Source organism: Pan troglodytes, chromosome 5 (genome assembly GCF_028858775.2).
Source record: "Pan troglodytes isolate AG18354 chromosome 5, NHGRI_mPanTro3-v2.0_pri, whole genome shotgun sequence".
Taxonomy (NCBI): domain Eukaryota; kingdom Metazoa; phylum Chordata; class Mammalia; order Primates; family Hominidae; genus Pan; species Pan troglodytes.
The window spans coordinates 34,418,948-34,438,912 of record NC_072403.2 but is presented as its reverse complement, the minus strand read 5'-3'; the positions used below and the strand labels follow the sequence as shown (position 1 = coordinate 34,438,912).

General features: G+C 38.2%; 2 non-coding genes across 2 annotated transcripts; both read left to right on the top strand.

The window, feature by feature from the left end:
• The first annotated feature begins 11,961 nt into the window (after positions 1-11,961).
• Positions 11,962-12,043, top strand: TRNAL-AAG (transfer RNA leucine (anticodon AAG)). Its single transcript has one exon. It is a non-coding gene; the product is annotated as a tRNA-Leu (tRNA).
• Positions 12,044-16,039: 3,996 nt separating this feature from the next.
• Positions 16,040-16,113, top strand: TRNAT-UGU (transfer RNA threonine (anticodon UGU)). The gene has a single exon. It is a non-coding gene; the product is annotated as a tRNA-Thr (tRNA).
• The last annotated feature ends 3,852 nt before the right edge of the window (positions 16,114-19,965 follow it).

The window sequence follows — 19,965 nt, the reverse complement described above, 5'->3', positions numbered from 1 at the left end:
CTTTCTTTACTGCAATGTTGTGGTCTTTCTGGGTGCAGTGGACAGGAAGGACTCCTTGGGAAGTTACACACCTATCCCCACAATGGTGTAACTCTGTGAAGTTGTCCCATGAATCGCCCTTGGCTGTTTGGAGACATCTAGTAGATTACACCACCATTCCATTCCCAGCAGCTAATAACTGACGGATGGGGGAAGAAGTATAAAAGTCAAGTCCCTTGACTCAGTGACCACTCTGCTATGCAATTTATATTCCAGAGCCCCTGTCTCATGGGTCAGGCCAAAGCTAGACTTTGTGTGAGACCACATCTTTGTTTTGTTACTTGTCCTTCCCCATCCAGAGGATCATTTCCTCAATAAATCACATACTCATTAAGGCACATCCTTTGTCTTGGGGTATGCTTTAGAGAGTCTGACTTTGCTTCCCAGGCTGGAGTGCAGTGGTGTGATCTCAGCTCACAGCAACCTCCACCCCCCAGCCTCAAGCGATCCTCCCACCTCAGCCTCCCAAGTAACTGGGGACTATAGACGCAGGACACCATGTCCAGCCAACAAGTCCGGCCTAAAAAGACTTTCAAAGTAAATTTCTGGCCAGGCATAGTGGCTCACGCCTGTAATCTCAGCACTTTGGGGGACTGAGGCAGGCACTTGAACCTGGGAGTTCAAGACCAGCTTGGGCAACATGGCAAAAATCCCTCTCTATCAAAAATACAAAAGTTAGCCAGGCATGGTGATGCATGCCTGTGGTCCCAGGTACTGGGGAGGCTGAGGTGGGAGGATCGCTTGAACCTGGGTGGGTGAAGGTTGCAGTGAGCCAACATTGCACCACTGCACTACAGCCTAGGTGATAGAGTGAGACTCTGTCTCAAATAATAATAATTTAATAAATTTGTTTTACTAATTCTCCACACTCAATCAATTGAACAAAGTTTTCACATGGTAAAGTTCAGCCCAAGAACTTTACACATGAGGAAGGCATTCACATCGTGCATCAGATCCTGAAAATGAAACCTTTTGAAAATCCAGTGTGGAGAATGTGAGGGGTACCAAACAAATTGGTGGTTGATTGACCTTCATTGTTATGCTATTATAACTCTGTTTTCTTTCAGTGTCTTTTTTGCTTTGAATCAGAAAAACAAATTCCATTTGAAAGTCATTACTCAGGATTTATCTTCATTATTGAATTTACAAGGTGCAAGACCCTGTAAGGTATTCAGTAAAGTACCTATACATTATGACTGAGTATGAGCCCTCAAGTTACGACAATCTAGTACATGAGATAACAGCTTTAAAAAAATAAGACCTACATTGTGAGTCCGTAAATTATTAGTTTCATGGATATGATGTAGAAAATAGAAATAGTGCTATTCTTCAAATAAAAAGACATATAATACAGTATTTCTATGAAATTATCCTTTAAAAATGAAGGAGAAATAAAGACTTTCTCAGAGAAACAAAAATTGAGGGAATCTGTAGTCAGAAGATCTGCCTTGTAAGAAATGATAAAAGTTCTTGAGAAAGAAGGAAACGATACAAGTCAGAAACTTGGATCTACATAAAGAAAGGAAGAGGGTTAAAGGAGAATTAGAGAAAGTAAAATAAAACATTTTAGTTTTCTTATTCTTAATTGACCTAACAGGTAACACTTTGTTCAAAATAATATCAACAATGTTTCAATGATATAGCTTACAGACGCTGTGAAATGACTGACAATAATGTCATAAGGGGCTAGAGGGAGGAACTGGGAAGACTTATGAATACCTTTGTAGTGGTATAGTGTAATTCGAAAACGGAGTTGAATTAGTTGTCAGTGGATATTGCAAATACAAGGACAACCACTAAAAATGACAAAGTAAGAAATGTAGGCTGGGCACTGTGGCTCATACCTGTAATCCCAGCACTTTGGAAGTCCAAGTTGGGAGAATCACTTGAGGCCAGGCACCACTGTACTCCAGCCTGGGTGACACAGCAAGACTCTGTCTCTAATAAATAAATACATACATAAGAAGTACAGATGAATCCTGCTGGGCGTGGTGGCTCACGCCTGTAATCCCAGCACTTTGAGAAGCCGAGATGAGCGGATCACCTGAGACATCAGGAGTTAGAGACCAGCCTGGCCAACATGGTGAAACCCCGCCTCTACCAAAAATACAAAATTAGCCGGGTGTGGTGGCACATGCCAGTAATCCCAGCTACTCGGGAGGCTGAGGGAGGAGAATCGCTTGAACTCGGGAGGCGCAGCTTTCAGTGAGCCGAGATTGCGCCACTGCACTCCAGCCTGGGTGACAGAGCGAGACTCCGTCTCCAAAAAAAAAAAAAAAAAAAAAAAAAAAAAAAAAAAAGCCGGGTGCAGCGGCTCACGCCTGTAATTCCAAAACTTTGGGAGGCCAAGGCGGGCGGATCACAAGGTCAGGAGATCGAGACAATCCTGGCTATCACGGTGAAACCCTGTCTCTACTTAAAATACAAAAAATTAGCCTGGCATGCTGGTGGGCGCCTGTAGTTCCAGTTACTCGGGAGGCCTAGGCAGGAGAACCGCTTGAACCTGGGAGGCGGAGATTGCAGTGAGCCGAGATCGCACCACTGCACTGTCGTCTGGGACAGAGCTAGACTCCATCTCAAAAAAAAAAAAAAAAAAAAAAAAGGAGAGAGAGAGAGAGAGAGAGAGATGAATCCACTATTAGAGCTGGAGAGACTTCAACAACCCTCAATCAGTAATTGACAGACCCAGCAGGCAGAAAATCCGTAAGGACACAGTTCAACAGAACAGCACCACCAATCAACTGTAAATAATTGACGTCTATAAAATACTTCATCCAACATCAGAATACACATTCTTCTCAAGCTCACATTCACCAAGGTAAACTACATTCTGGACCATAGAACACATTTTAGTAATTTTAAAAGAAAAGAAATAATGCAAAATATGTTACCAAACCACAATGGAATTAAACTAGAAATCAGTAACAAAAAGATAACTAGAAAAGTCCAAAATACTTATAGATTAAACAACATACTTCTAGATAACAGATAGGTTAAAGAAGTTTCAAAAGAAATTTTAAAAAGTTTCATAATTAAAATGAAAATACAACTCATCAATCATTTATGAGATGAAGAAAAAACAATGTTTGGAGGGAAATTTATAGTATTGAATGAACATATTAGAAAAGAAGAAAGATCTAGAATCAATTATTTAAGGTTGCACCTTAAGCTACTAGAAAAAGAATAAATTAAACTCAAAGTAAACAGAAAAAAAGAATTAAAAATAAAAGCGGAAATCAATGAAATAGAAAACAGAATTAATAGAGAAAATTAACAATACTACAAGCTGGTTCTTTAAAAAAAATCAGTAAAATTGATAAACCTCTAACTGTTAACTAATAAAAAGAAGAGAGAAGACACAAATTACTAATATCAGAAGTGAAGGAGAGGCCACTACTGAGTCCGTGAACATTAAGACAATAATAAAAGAATTTTATGAACAACTCTGTGCCCACAAATTTGACAACCTAGTTGAAATAGACCAATTCCTTGAAAGATATGGTCTACCAAAACTAACATGAGAAGAAATAAATAACCCAGTTAGGTTTATATCTACTAAAGAAACTGAAGCAATAGGAGAAACAGGCCCAGCTTTCACTGGTGAAATCTACCAAATATTAAAGAAAGAAATTACACCAATATTCTAAAATGTCTTCCAGAAAATAAAAGCAGTGAAAATACTTCCTAACTCTTTCTATGAGGCCAGCATTACCCTAATACCAAAACCAGACGAAGACATTACAAGAAAGGAAAACTACTGACCGTTATCTCTCATCAATATAGATGCAAAACTTCTCGACAAAATATTAGCAAATCTAATCCAACAAGGCATAAAAAGAATGATACATCAGAACCAATTGGGATTCATTCCAGGTATGCAAGACTTGTTCAACCTTCAAAAATCAAGGCAATTTATTACATAAAAAGGCTAAAGAAGAAAAATCATATGATTATATCAATAGGTGCAGAAAAAGCATTTGACAGAATTCAACACCAATTCATAATAAAATCTCTACTAAACTACAAATAGAGGGGAACTTCCTCAACTTGATAAAGCACATCTACAAAAAATGCCACAACCAATACCATACTTAATTGTGAGAAACTAGTTGCTTTCCTGCTAAGATTAGGAACAATGCGAGAGTCTTCACTCTCACCATTCCTATTTAACACTGTACTAGAAGTTTTAGCTAATGCAATAAGACAGGAAAATGTCATCAAAGATATGCAGATTGGGAAGGAAGAAATAAATTATCTTTATTCACAGATAACATGATTATCCATGTAGAAAATCCCAGAGTTAACAAAAACTCCTGAAACTAATATGAGACTATAGCAAGGCTGCAAGATACAAGGTTAATATACAAAAGTCCATTGTTTTCATATATGCCAGCAGCGAACAATTGGAATATGAAATTTAAAACACAATACCATTTATGTTAGCACCAGAGAAGAAATACTTAGATATAAATCTAACAAAATATATGCCATACCTGCAGGCGGTAATCTACAAAACTCCTGATGAATGAAATCAAAGGAAATATATTAATAGAGAGATATTCCCTTTGCATGGTTAGGAGGACTCAATATTATCAAGATGTCAGTTTCTCCCAATTTGATGTATAGATACAACATAGTCCCAATCAACATCTCAGCCAGTTATTTGTGGATATTGACAAATAGATCCTAAAGCATATATGGAAAGGCAAAAGATGCAGAATAACTACACAACATTAAAGAAGAACAAAATTGAAATACTGACACTATCCCAGTTTCAAGACTCACTATAAAGCTATAACAATTGAGACAGTCGCAGTGACTCACGCCTGTAATGGTAGCACTTTGGGAGGCTAAGGCAGGTGGATCACCTGAGGTCAGGAGTTCGAGAGCAACCAGGCCAACATGGTGAAACTCTGTCTCTCCTAAAAATAAAAAAATTAGTCAGGCCTGGTGGCACATGCCTGTAATCCCAGCTACTCGGGAGGTTGAGCCAGGAGAATTGCTTGAACCTGGGAGGCGGAGGTTGCAGTGAGCCGAGATCGTGCCACTGCACTCCAGCCTGGGTGACAGAGTGAGACTCCGTCTCACAAAAAAAGAAAAAAGATAAAGACAGTGTGATATTGGTCAAAGAACAGACACATAAATCAATGGAATAGAATATAGAGAGTCCAGAAATAGGCCCACACAAATATAGTCAACTGATCTTTGACAAAGGAGCACAGGAAATTCAATGGAGAAAGGATAGTACTTTCAACAAATGGAACTGGAACAACTGGACATCTACATGCAAAAAATGAATCTAGACACCGACTTTACATCTTTCACAAAACTTAACTCAAAATAGATCACAGACCTAAATATAAAATGCAAAACTATAAAATTCATAGAAGATAACATAGAAGAAAATCAAGGTAACCTTGAGTTTGGCAACAGCTTCTTATGTACAACGTCAAAAACATCTTCGATAAAGAAAAAGACTGATAAGCTGAACTTCATTAAAATTCAAAATATCTGCTCTGCAGAAGACAAGTAAGAAAACGAAAAGGCAAGCCACAGGCTGGGAGAAAATATTAGCAAGACACATATCAGATAAAGGACTGGTATGCAAATTATACAAAGAATTTTTAAAGCTCAACAATAAGAAAACAAACAACTCAATATAAGAAATAGGCAGATCTAAACATATATAAGATATACAGATAGCCAAGAAGCATATGAAAATATGCCCCAAATCACATGTAATTATGGAATTGCAAATTAAAGCAACAATGTGATACCCCTACACACCTATTAAAATAACTAAAATTCAAGACATTGACAACACCAAATGCTGACAAGGATGTGGAACAACAAGATGGTAGCTGATGGCTGAAGACTGCCAGTGCAAGTGCCCCAAGAGAAAATGGTAGATGCTGCAAAACCTTTTCTAACCTAGACTTTAACAGTTGCATAGCATTGTGTTTACCGCATTCTATTAATGGAGGCAGTCACCAAAGTCCATGTAGGTGTAAGGAAAAGTGACATACAATATAACTTGATGGGATGAGTTGCAAAAAAGAAAAAGTTCAGGCATGTTTTAAAACTATGAAGTCCACATCTTTATCTGAGTGACTGCACACATATATGATAATATAGAAGGCAATATATATATATACACATTCTTTCAATGTGTGTATGTATGTGTATATATATATATGCATAATCATTGAAAGGATTAAAATCACAGAGAGTTTTTTCTTGTACACAGCAAAAATAACCTGAACATCAATAACATTTGGAGATATTTGAGAAAGCCACACATATCTGGAGATTAAACCATGGAGTTCTAATAACCCATAAGTCAAAGAAGAAATCACAGAGAAATTAGAAAACACTTTAAACTGAATAAAACTGAAAATACAACATATCAAAATTTGTGGGATGCAGCAAAAACCATACTTAGTGGGATAATTTTAGCATTAAACATTTATATTAGAAAGGAAGAAATGTCTCTAATCAATGTTCTCATCTTCTGCCTTAGAAACTTAGTAAAAAAGATAAGCAAATTAAATCCAAAGCAGGCAGAAGAGGAAAATACTAGAGTAAATGCCAATGAAATAGAAAACTGAAAAACAATAAGGAAAAACAATAATGTCAAAAGCTGGTTCTTTGAAAAGATTAACAAAATTGATACATTTCTAGCCATACTCTTCAGGAAAAAAAAGAGAGAAGAGACACAAATATCACAAATGACAGTAGCCTGGGCATGGTGGCTCATGAACTAATTCCTGAGCAACATACCGAGACCCCATCTCTATATTTAAAAAATAAAAAATATATTAACAGAGAAAAACAAAAGAAACAAATGAAGGAGTAGATATCACTAGGGCTTCCACAAATAATAAAAGGACACAAGGAAATGTTTGTGTTATGAATGTATTTTACCAATAACTTTGACATCATAGATGAAATGGAAAAACTCCTTGAAAGACACAAAAAGTGTATTCAAGAAGAAATAGATAACCTAAATAGACCTACATCGATTAACTAAATTAAATCCGTGCTTTATAACATTCTTACAAAGAAACAAAATCTGGCCCAGATGGCTCCAAAGTAAATTCTACCAACTTTTTAAGCAATAAATAATATCAATTTTACACAAATTATTTCAGAAAGCAAAAAAGGAGGCCACACATCTGAACTCACTTATCAGGCCAGCATTACCCTAATACCAAAACCAGACAAAGCCATACAAGGAACGAAACTGCAAACCAGTGTTCCTCCTAAGAAGAAAAAAAATCCTTAAAAATTCAGCAAATCAAATTCAACCATTTATAAAATGATAACACATCATGACGAAGCAGGACATTCCCGGGATTAAACTCCAAGAATCCAAAGTTAGTGAAACATTCAAAGGAAAGACAAATTGGATTTTTAAACAAAAAGATACCGTTTACAAGAGCTTCAAAACTATCAAATACTTAAAGGTAAGTTAAAAAATGTGTGCAAGACCTGCACACTGAAAAACTACAAAAGATAACTGAGAGGAAGTAAAGAAGACTTAAACAAATGAGAGAAATACCATTGTCACTGGGTGGAGGATAACAAAGAGTGTAACACAGTCTACCACCAGAAGCAATAGTCCAGGATGTCAACCTACTGCATAGATTGTTTTAGTTTTTTGTTTGTTTGTTTTTGTTGTTGTTGCTTGCTTGTTTTTTTGAGACAGGGTCTTGCTCTGTCACCCAGGCTGGAGTGCAGTGGCTCAATTGTGGCTCCCTACAGCCTTGACCTCCAAACACTGTGGTTGGATATACTGAGATAGGGATTCCTCAGGCGTAGACACATCAGGCAACCACGCTTCCAAAGTCAGCATTGCCCAGCAGGCATTGCAATGCCATGTTTCCCTTTCACTGGAGGGCACAATTTAAGGTCCAAATACTTTCATTAAGCAGGAGTACCACCCTTCGTTGAGTTGTCCTTCCCGATGGTCCTTTTTGTAGTTGTTGCTTGAGTTATTCATTCTAGTGCTTTAACACCACCCCTCCCACTCTGGGTGCCTGGAAGTGATGGAGCAAATCAAGGTCATTGTACGCCATAGGAACATGCCCATTGCTGCATTATCTGGGCTGTGAAGAAGGTGCCTTGGTCAGATTAGAGTCTGAATAGATATCTGAACACATGGCAGAGGTGTTTCTCCAGTATTTCAATTTTGTTCTTCTTTAATGTTGTGTAGTTATTCTGCATCTTTTGCCTTTCCATATACACTTCAGGATCTATTTGTCAATATCCACAAATAACTGGCTGAGATGTTGATTGGTATTATGTTGTATCTATAGATCAAATTGGGAAAAATTGACATCTTGATAATATTGAGTCCTCCTAACCATGCAAAGGGAATATCTCTCTATTAGTATATTTCCTTTGATTTCGCCATGTTGGCCTGGCTGCTTAATTATCCGTCCAACAGTCACTGGACCATATGGCTAGCCCATTTATAACAGCCCATGAGTCTATAAATAAATAGCAGGGAGTTGCTGTTGGAGTAGCCTGCACGGCCATCAGTACCTCACAGAGTTCAGCACATTGGGCAGAGGGTCCTCATCCACTCTTAGTCAAAGCGTGGCCACCCTTGGGGTGGAGGACCACTCTTCTTGCATGTGTCCTGACTTTACTCCCTCCAGAAAGAACAATTAGGGGTAGGGCCACGGTCTCCTGGTTTTTGCTATGGTCAAGTGACCCTACATACCAGCAAGGGTAGAAGGGGAGAAAGGAGTGGGGGTTCAGATGTTTATGGGGTTTTTGGACACTGAGGTTTAAAAGACAAGAATCCTGATTTCTCGCAAGGGTAGAGGTAAGCCGATAGCATTGGAGGGCTTCAGGAGTGACACCATGATCCGTGGCAGGCAGGTGCTCATGCGCTATGGGTGGGGCCCTTTGGTCCATTTCTGACGGGGCAGGAGGACCTGCCTTTGAGGAGGATCTTGTCTCGTAAAAGCCTCCAAGGTCACTGGGACGGGACCACGTTGTCCACATCTTGTCGGGGAGCAGGATCCTATTTCTAGCTGTCTATTGCCTTCCCACGCAAGACAGTTATGACTTCATGGACAGTTTTCTAGAGGGTTCTTCCTCTTGGGGAAGCCTCCTGCAGTAGGGAATACAGCCCTCTTGTTCCTATCAACACAAACTAAGAATGGGATAGGTTTATCTCGATCCCTGTCCTGCTGGTTCTGTCATTGGGTGAAGGCAAAACTAGAGCTGCAACACCAGAGTTATGGTCAGTTTTCTCAAACTGCGCCAGTCGGGTGACATTGAGTTTGCACTCCCCATCACCAAACAGATGCATCAACCAGGCTGCATGAGACTCCCCAGAGTTGGAGAAGATGTAACAGCAGAAGCAGAGATCAATGATGCAGCCATGAGCCGAGCAATGTGGCAAGGAATGGATTCTTCCCTAGAACCTCCAGAAGGAAATCAGCTCTGCCACATGTTGATTATAGCTCCCTAAGACCCATTTTAAACTTCTGACCCCCAAAAATTTAAGATAATGCATTTGTATTATTTTAAGCCACAAAATTCATGGTAATTTTCAAAAGCTGCCATAGGCAACTGATACAGATTTATGGTATTTGGTGTAGATTGTGGTATTGTATAATACTGCAGTCAGGGCATTAAAATAGCATCTAGCTCACAAAGGAAGTTGGTAGGGTTCTTGAGGGACTGCAGCCTCATTTTTCAGTTGTGTTGTCTGTCAGTGATCCAGGAATCCAGATTTCATACCGAAAAGTTTAATGGGTGGGATATTTCTTTCTCAAGCAGAAGTATATGGAAACTACAAAATCACCATGCCCTCTCTGAGGTTCAAGCTCGGGACCTTCAGATTATGAGACTGATGTGCTGCCTCCAGGGCTAAGAAGGCACTGCTAACTGTCTTAGCAAGTCCGTTAATTATACTCTTTCAAGTTTATGTGAACTTTCTGAAAAGTTAGATTTTAAAAATAGAGTGTAAAATGAGAATGTATGCTATGTCATGTGTTTACTGTCCTTCCAAGTATGTCGTATGACTTGCAAAAATCATCTCGGGACTTTCCCCTTGTTTAAATAAATGTACAACACAGTGGATTTTCCCACTGTGCCTTAAACACCACTTTCTCCTGGGAGATGTTAGACTTCATTAGATTGCACACTACCCCCCAGCACAACATGTGTAAATTATGTAACTAGAAGGTGACATATGGATGCAAGGGGACTGAGCTGGGTCCACAGCCTGAAGATTCCCAGCCGGAAGCAATGACAGACGCAGAAAGCAGATAAGTTCTAATGAGATCATAGCTGCAGGCTTACCTGGGTCTGAAGCTACACCTCCTTGCCTGCCAAAGTTCTCCTTAAAATCAGTGTCCCTAACCATGTCACCTGAAGGATCTTTACAGGTCTAGAGCCCCAGAATAGTGTAAATAGAGGTGAGAGAAGGGGGAAGAGATGAAGTGAAATGATTGAGAAGGGAGAAACAATATACAAGGTAAAGCGATCTGACAAAGTGAAAATTGTCTGACGTTTGAAATTGTAGGGTTGAGGTGTAAATTTTCCACGTGCCATCTTAACTTAGGAAAAATAATTCACTCGACTGTCTTGTAAATACGTTACTTTAAAAAACTTCACTAACTGTAAAATGAGATATCTCACTGTCATTCATGAGACTGAGCACTTGATATAAAAAGTTCAGTAAATGCTAATAAATGATACCAATACTGATAGTAAACTTCACTGAGTGCTTATTATGAGCCAGGTGCTGTTTTAAGCAATTTACATGCATTTGCTAAAAATAAAAATTCTGCTATAGTTTTTTAACTCTTTTATTTCAATAGGTTTTGGGGGGAACGGTGGTGTTTGGTTACATGAGTAGGTTATTTAGCGGTGATTTCTGAGACTTTGGTGCATCTGTCACCAGAGCAGTGTACACTGTACCCAATGTGTAGTCTTTTATCCCTCAACCCTCCCCCACCCTTTCCCCCGAGTCCCCAAAATCCATTGTATCAAAACATTCTGCTGTAATTTTTAAAGGCAAGTTTTATTGTCTCGGTTTTACATATGAGGAAAGTGAGATCCAGTGAGCTTAAGTGACTTGCCAATGACCCTGCAGCTATTAAGTGGAGCTGCTGGCATTTGAAATATTCCAACTGGGGCTCTTTTAAAAAGGGTCAGCATCTAATGGGACAGGTGGGACTAAATAAGAAGATGAGCGGCGTTGGGGCTGCAACAGGGAAGAAGTCGGAGTGCCAGCCCAGACGGCGTTTGTGGGGTTGGAGCGAGCAGGCGACACATCCTGTTAGGGTCCGGAGAGGATGTGATACTCCGCACCAAATACAAACTGGTCCTCGCCCTGAACTTTAAAAACTAAGGTCATGAACACATTCAGCAAAAAAAAAGCAGGTCTGTTTGCATAGTTCTTTCCACCTCTTTCACAAGAGGGAATCACGCACAGACACATAAACCAAGACGCGAGTTCCGGGTGGATGGGGATGACAGCTCCTCTGTTTTCTGGTTGCAAACATCAAAAATAACATCTTGCTCCAGACCCCCAAACGCAGCTGACAAACTGGAGACTCGATCTCAGAGTCCTCAGAGTCCCCGTGCTGCGTCGGCCTAGGCGTGGGATTTCTAATCATGTTCTTAAGAACCGATTCTCTTGGGATTTGTTGGATATTAGGTACTGGCTTCCTGTCCCTTTACTCTCAGGTATTAGAAACAGCATGGGAGACAAATGCAAATCTCTGCTGCAGGACAAAGGACTGGGACTAGGAACCTATTTGTAGATTTTATCGGTAGTTGAGACCGCTACGGAATCATTTGTGTAGAAATGCTCTGAGAAAAAAAAGTAGTAAGACGCAGAATAATCTTGTGTCTTTTAAATCATTAAGATGAGTCCTAATGCTGCACTAGCGTGGTAGCGTGGCCGAGCGGTCTAAGGCGCTGGATTAAGGCTCCAGTCTCTTCGGGGGCGTGGGTTCGAATCCCACCGCTGCCAGGTTTATTGCAAAATCACTAGGGATATCTAAAGCTCGTTGAGATTTGCAAGAAAAACATTTTCCACTGCGAGCACAAGGTAGGTGTTTAATCCTGATAATGGTAGGTTGAAAACCAAATAGCAGCTGCAAAATCAGACTGCCATCAGTTATTTCTAAGACCTCCCCTCCAAGGGAGTATGTTCCTTTTTATGTTTTAAAAATGCTCATACAAAAAGTACAACTCACATGATTCAAAATTACAAAAATTCAAGAATACATACATAATGACAGTCTATTTGTGCCCCCACCCCATCCTGCCGGACACCCAATTCTGGACCCTCAGGCAACCAACCATATTAAAATCTGGAGTTCTATTAAAGGCATATTCTTTGCATATAGTTTTTTCACTATAAATACGCTTTCCAAACCCATTCTATTACACCTTGCCTTTTTCACTTTATGTATGTTGCAGCAATTTCCATGTCAACAAAGAAAGAGCCTCTTCCCTCTTTGTTTTGTCTGTATAGCATTTAGTTTTATAAATGTATCTGAATTTATTTCAGCAGCCATTTTTCACAATATAAATAATGTTGCAATAAATTAACTTGTATATCCGCATTTAATAAGTGCCTGGGATTAGAAAACGTTCTAAGAATGCAATCGCTAAATCAAATCATATGTATGTGATGATGATTTTGGTGGCTCTTGCCTTATTCTCCTTCCCTAAATATTACTAATTTATTCTCCTATAGGGCCCAGAAAGGACCTGTTTCCTCAACACCCTGACCAGCACAGAACATTGTAATAATGACAATTATCAGTCATTTAGCTCCAACTAAGCCCCAGATATTGTCATAAATTCTTTACATATATTGAGTCATAGAATAATCTCAATAATATATAAGGATGTTCATATAATCCACATTTTACAGAAAAGAAAATTGGAGTTGTGACCAATTAATCACATAATCACAGTCGTCTAAATCACATAGATTGTAGATGGAGGAATAAGAATGTCAGTGCCTGTGATTGAATGAAAAATGCCCCCAAAAGATATCCATGCTCTAATTCTTGGAATCTCTGAATATTACCTTACTTTGCACAGACCCCCAAAAGGGGGGTCTTCGGAGAAAAAGTTAAAGATGAAGAAATTATCCTGGATTATCCAAGTGGAGCTCAAATACCATCACAAGTGCCTTTAATAGGGAGAGGCACAGGGAGATTACACAGTTACAGAAGAGAAGAAGACAATGTGACCACACGGACACAGATAGAAGCAATGCCACCACCAGCCAAGGAATGCGAGCAGCCACCAGAGGCTGGGAAAAGGTAAGGACATATTCTTCCCTAGAGCCTCCGGAGGGAGCATAGCCCTGCCAACACCTTGATTTCAGACCAGTGATACTGATTTTGGACTTTTGGCCTCCAGAACTGTGAGAAAAGAAGTCACTTATTTTAGGCCATCAAGTTTGTGGTACTGTAATTTGTTACAGAAGCTACAGAAAACTAATTCAACATCTTTAGGTGCTATTCGGCAACACTACCACAAACAACTGTTTTTGTTTTGCTGTTGTTTGCCAATCTGATATGTTAAAGACATTATCTCACTGTATTTCTATAGTTTCATTTTTTAAACTTCTTTTACTTCTTACTTCTATATTGCTTTTATTATTAAATTGGTTGCACCAACTGGGAACAACAGATTTTATTGTGTCTGCTATCAACCTTATCTCAGGCAACAGATAGAAATGAATAGAATTAACTCTTTAAAACATAAGTTACAAATATTTTCCCCCCAGTTTTACTTGATGTTTTGTCACTTTGTTTATGCCTTTTTTGAGGGGATGAGGGTACATCCCAGCGGAATTTTTTAAATGTCGTTTAATGCAGTGAATTATGTTAAACTCTCATTGTCTCTGAATTTTGTGTAAAAAATTAGTTTTCTGTACCAAAGTTATATAAAATTTCTGTCTTGGAATTTCTAGTAATTATAACTGTGGGTTTGTTTCATTCTTTACTTTTACAATTTGCTTGTATTTGGAATTTATTTTAGTCTCATAGCTTTAAGCTTTTCTTTTCCTAAGTGGCTGTCCAATTAGCCCAACACATGTTTTGAATAATCTGCTTATTTCTATTGATTTAAGTTGCCAATGATTACAGTCTTAACCATTTTTTTCCCTCAACTTTTGAGTGTTTCCATTGGAGAAAAAAAACTATTTTGGTGGCCTAACAACGGTTTGTTCACTCTCTCATAATACCTGAGCATGTCATTTACTCAAGGCATACATTGACAGAAGATTCAAGTGTGGGAATTCAGTATGTCTGTTGTTTACTATTCTATTTATGAAGCAGCAGAGTCAGCCTCAAACATATTAGCAATCCCTGTTAATGTTTTTATAAATACAAATATTTATTTTTAATTTTCTAAAAGTAATACAAAGTTGTAACTAATTTAAGCTTTTATTATTAAATTAGTTGCACTGACTGGTGACAACAGATTTTATTGTGTCTGCTGTCAACCTCATTTCAGGCATAGATAGAAATGAAGGTGATTTCCTTTATTTTTAAAATCTAATAAATGTAATCCTTTATTAAAATTGTGTCTGTGGAAGATTCAAAATCTACAAACTATTAGAATTAATAACTAAATTTAATAAGGTGTCTTTATGCAGGGTAAATATAAAAATGAATTGTACTTTTAAACACCAGCTGTAAACAAGGGCTGGGCGCGGTGGCTCACGCCTGTAATCCTAGCACTATGGGAGGCCAAGGCGGGCGGATCACTTGAGGTCAGGAGTTCGAGACCGGCCTGGGCAGCATGGTGAAACTCCGTCTCTACCAAAAAATACAAAAAAAATTAGCTGGGCGTGGTGGCATGTGCCTGTAATCTCAGCTACTCGGGAGGCTGAGGCACAAGAATCTCTTGAACCTGGGAGGCAGAGGTTGTAGTGAGCCGAGATCGCGCTATTGCACTCCAGCCTGGGTGACAGAGTAAGATCTTGTCTCCAAAAAAAAAATAAATAAATAAAAATAAAAATTTTAAAGTATAATTTATAATAACATAAACATCAAATTTATAGGAATAAATTTAATAAAAGAATAAATTGAATGTTATGCCATATGTATGGATTAAAAGTTTATCAGTTCTCCCTAAAATTTATCTAGCAATCCAAAGGAATTCCCATCTAAATCCCAGGATAATTTTCCTTATTGCTTTTGTGGCAAAGAAATGAAGGTGATTTCTGATTTTCGCCCTGAGCTCTGTAATTATAAATCTTGGTAGAAACTTCAGAATTAATTGCTCAAATAATTCATTTTGGAAACAAGACTGAGATTCCAGAGAACGTTCGGAAGTTTCCTTTAATCAGCTCTAAATGTATTAACCTTTCCTAACCCAGAGACACATTCAAACCGATTCCCCTGTCTTGCCAAGTGCAGCCCAGAGAAGTAAGATATTATAAAATAGAACCTGACTGGTCCTGAGAGCGAGCTGAGATCAAGTCTAAAGAAAAATAAGCCCAGAAGACAATCTCTAGAGCGATGCTCACATTGGGAAGGGGTTGACGCTCCGGTCCTCCAAATAGCTGCCTCCTGAGTGCAAATGACTGTCAGAACACCATATGCCCAACTTGGTAGCCTACGAGTCTCTTGTGGAGTTCTTTTGTTAGAGGTTTTCCCTTAGGACATTGGAACGACGAATCATTAAAATGATAAAGAGTAGCACCTGCAAAATTTAATTTTAGGAAACTTTATCACATTTGGACAAACTAAGTAGCCTTGACTTTTACTTGTGGTTATCCTTGGACTAGCTGAAGCATTAATGGTCCTAACATTTAAGCTGCCCGAAAATTTTTTCGTTTGTATTAGTTCCGCAGTGCATCTAAGTAAGCAAAACGTATTTTTGGAGTTTGCCCCTTTTCTCACCGCAAATTGTTGCAGACTGTAGAGACGCTATGCCAAGAAGCTTTTACTTAAAAGCAGGAATAGATTCAATAGGCAACTTTACTGCGCATGTGGGCTCTATGGCTTAGTTGGTTAAAGCGCCTGTCTTGTAAACAGGAGATCCTGGGTTCGAATCCCAGTAGGGCCTCAAGGTTTTCATTTTCACTAGAAAGCCAGTTCTTCATTAACCTCTACTGTACCTAAATCTTCCACTGTATTCACTATACTGCAAGTTCTAATGCAATCAATTATAGGTTACGTGAAGGCAAAATTCCCAGGCTCAAAGAAGAAAATGAGAACTTTGTGAAGTTTTGAATTAAATTCTGGCAGCAGATCTTTTTTTCCAACAAATATTTATTGAGCTTCTCTGTGTATGCACAGATTCAAAACCTATGTAGATGTAGATTATGTCATCCCTAGAATCCAATAATGTCCAGCTCTTTGGCTGATTTCACAAGAGTTCATATAAATTAATATACTACCATAAATTAATAAGTCTACCATAAAACAGATGGGAAATTAGCATATTTGCAGGGTCCTACTTGCCTTTTGAAGAGAACAGGAGGAAAATAATTTTTAAAACCCTGTTAACCCTCTTATAAAATGAACTAGGAACACTTTATAGTGACAGCCAGTTAGAAGCTATATTTGCCAGAGGCTGGTGCATCTCTGGGGTTGGAACAAAAGTGCTGAAGGAATAGAGCAAATCAAAGAAAATTTTCAAACATCCAAAGCTAATAAGGGCCAACCTTACTTGATTAGTTTCATTTGCATGTGTTTGCATATCTCATTATTTTGACCGTTAATTCAACACAGACGTATTGACTGCCTTCTATGTGCAAGGTACTGCTCCAAGTGCCAGGGGTAGGGCAGTTTAATAAATGCCAACCCCTCACCATCCCTCCACCCCCAAAAAATCTTACCCTCATGGACCTTATTATCTAGAAGAGTATGGAAGATAATGAATAGATAAAAACATAAAATAAATATTACGTCAGATTGTGGTGAATTCTATGGAGAAAAATTAAGCAAACAAAGAAGACGAGGAGTGTATGAGTAGAAACCAAGATTTCTCTGCCCTTCTTATAAGGCACTAGCAGATCTATTTTTTGTTTTCCTTTATCTTTTATGAGAAGTGATCATAGGATGACTCTGATCACCATGTTATTCTAACAACCCTAGGTAACATCCTTAAACAGTGAATTGACTTTCAACTTTACCTTTGCTGCACCCTATTACATGCTGCCCCTCATTAGATCCCGACCCTGGACAGGGATCCATTCGAAGTCATATCAGAATGCCTGTGTACATCCCTCAGCTGTCCTCTTTAATAACTATGTAGTTTTGGCAAACTACATAACTTCACTGGGCTTCACTTCCCTTGTTTGTTTAATGATAATGGAATTGTTATAAGAATGTTTTCAAGAATAAATACAAATAAATTACTTTTTAACAAAAATGCTTTCGATAAGGGTCAGCATTATTATTATTATTTGAACAAACTTTTTTGGGGCCAAGTGTTTCGTTCTTTAAACCACACTTTAAGCTCTTATTTCATTTTATGATAAAAATCCCAAAGCTTAACAATTTACTAACTTCTACTAGCAAGTAAAAAAAAAACTATCTTTTTTTCTATTCATATATGTACAGAAACAATACAGAATTTTAAAATAATTAGGGAAATAGATCAACAGTTAAATAAAATATTTAAGAGAGTGCATAAAAATGTTAGCCTCATATATTCTAATTGAGGTAGCAAACATATATAGAAATTTACACAATAATAAAAATCAGGATCATCATGATTAAATTACATGCCTAAAAGCTCTTCTCTGAATTAAATTATGCTATGCACAAAAAATTTGGTTCATAAATATGCATTTTGGTGCATTCAGTGTGCTTTTGATTATGGCCACCAAGTATTTGGATATGTAGAAACACCTCAAAGCATTTCTAAGTTTAGCAATATATCTGTTTAACAGATAGAATTATGCTTCTGTTTTATTTTCTTTTTGTGAAATTTCTGAATCTCAAACTGCTATCAAAAGACTACATCTGGTTAATAAATTTTTTGTAGAATAGAAAAACAATGAAGAAAACATCAAACAACTGTCATTGACAGTGTTTTCAGAAAATAATTGTAGCACATCATAATGTAATAGATTCTGGCTGCATATGATCATAGTGGCCAATTTCATTATTTTTATTTATTCAAAAACACAGTAGACAATCCACACATGATTTTGCAACTGTTTTCTTTTTTTTGTACTTTTTTTTGTTTTTTTAGTAGAGATGGGGTCTCACCGTGTTAGCCAGGATGGTCTCAATCTCCTGACCTCGTGATCCACCCGCCTCGGCCTCCCAAAGTGCTGGGATTACAGGCGTGAGCCACTGCGCCCGGCCACAGCTGTTTTCTTATACAGTTGTAATGATTTTACATACTACGGAATAGTTGACCTAACATATTTTAAAAGTTGCATATGATAGTCTCAATACTTCAAAACTTACTGATAATCACAAATTATTTGCCCCAAAACTAGATATATGCTGGAACTTGCTGAAAAAGTAACCAAAATAATAGGCCTTGGGAGCAAACGGTTTTCTTATACATAACCTATTAAAAAGATTCTCCTATCAGCATCCCAGGATGGAACTCATACTGTGACAAAAGAATATACCTGTGTTACAAATCTATAAAACAACTTCATTGAAGGAAGTAGAGTAGAAAGCTGCTGAACTAAGTAACTTTGGAAATATAGTAGAGTCTGCAAGACTAAAGTCAAAAAGAACTGTATATAACATTGTACTCTAGTTGATTAAGTCGTTTAACAGGGGAGTATGGATTAAAAATTCTGAAACCCCTCTACATGGGTACTGGAATTGAACAATTAAATAAATGAATGCTAGATGGTGAGAGCCAGGCTTCTCACTTTGGGAGTGAAATTTTATAGACAAGCAAGGGAAGAAGGCTAGAATGATACAGGTGGTAATGGATTAAAATTGGAAATATCAGTATGAACTCAAATTTAGCTTAATATGGATACAAATGGATATATATTTATAGATATTTGTGTGTATATAATATGTATACATATTATGTATGTACACATGAAACACACATGCATGTATTTTGTTGGTCTGTCAGCTGAGAGGGCCTAAAGGCAACAATATCCCATTAGCAATAAGGACATCTATTGCCCAGATCTTGGTTTCTAAAACTATTTTCCAATAAAAGGAACCAGGGCTCCTTGGAGAAGTGGTGAATGGTAGGACCGGGTAGGAAATATACAAGATGAGCCTGGAGAATCTTGTAGTGCCAGAAAGTATGAAAGTGCTCAGAAACAACACGATGATGAGGGTATGTCAAGGGACATAGAACTCAACTAAAAGTCTTTCTAATTGCCAAAGAACCTCTGCAGATCTTCAGAACTCTCCCTCTCTGTAGCCCTCTTCTCCTTGGTACTTTGCCCGAGAATTTTAGTTACTTTGGCTTCCTTGAATGCTAACTCCCCAACTCTAGAAGATAGTTGGGCTCTGTTTAGGTTCCTGTGACTAAATGAGTAGTACTTTTTATTTACTGATACTGGATTAAATTTATAAATTTAATATAATTTATATTAATTTTTAAAGAAAAGTGATATATTTATGATGACCAATCCAAGAGCATAGAATGAATGTCCATTTATTTAGGTCTACTTTTACGTCTTTTTTCTTTGTTCTTAGTTGTTTAATGTGAATGTGGGATTGTTTTGTTTTTTGAGATGGAGTCTCTCTCTGTTGCCCAGGCTGGAGTGCAGTGGCGCTGTCTCGGCTCACTGCAGCCTCTGCCTCTCTGGTTCAAGTGCTTCTCCTGCCTCAGCCTCCCGAGTAGCTGGGATTACAGGCACGCACCACCACTCCTGGCTAATTTTTGTATTTTAGTAGAGACGGGGTTTCACCATGTTGGCCAGGCTGGTCTAGAACTCCTACCTCAAGTGATCTGCCCACCTCAGCCTCCCAA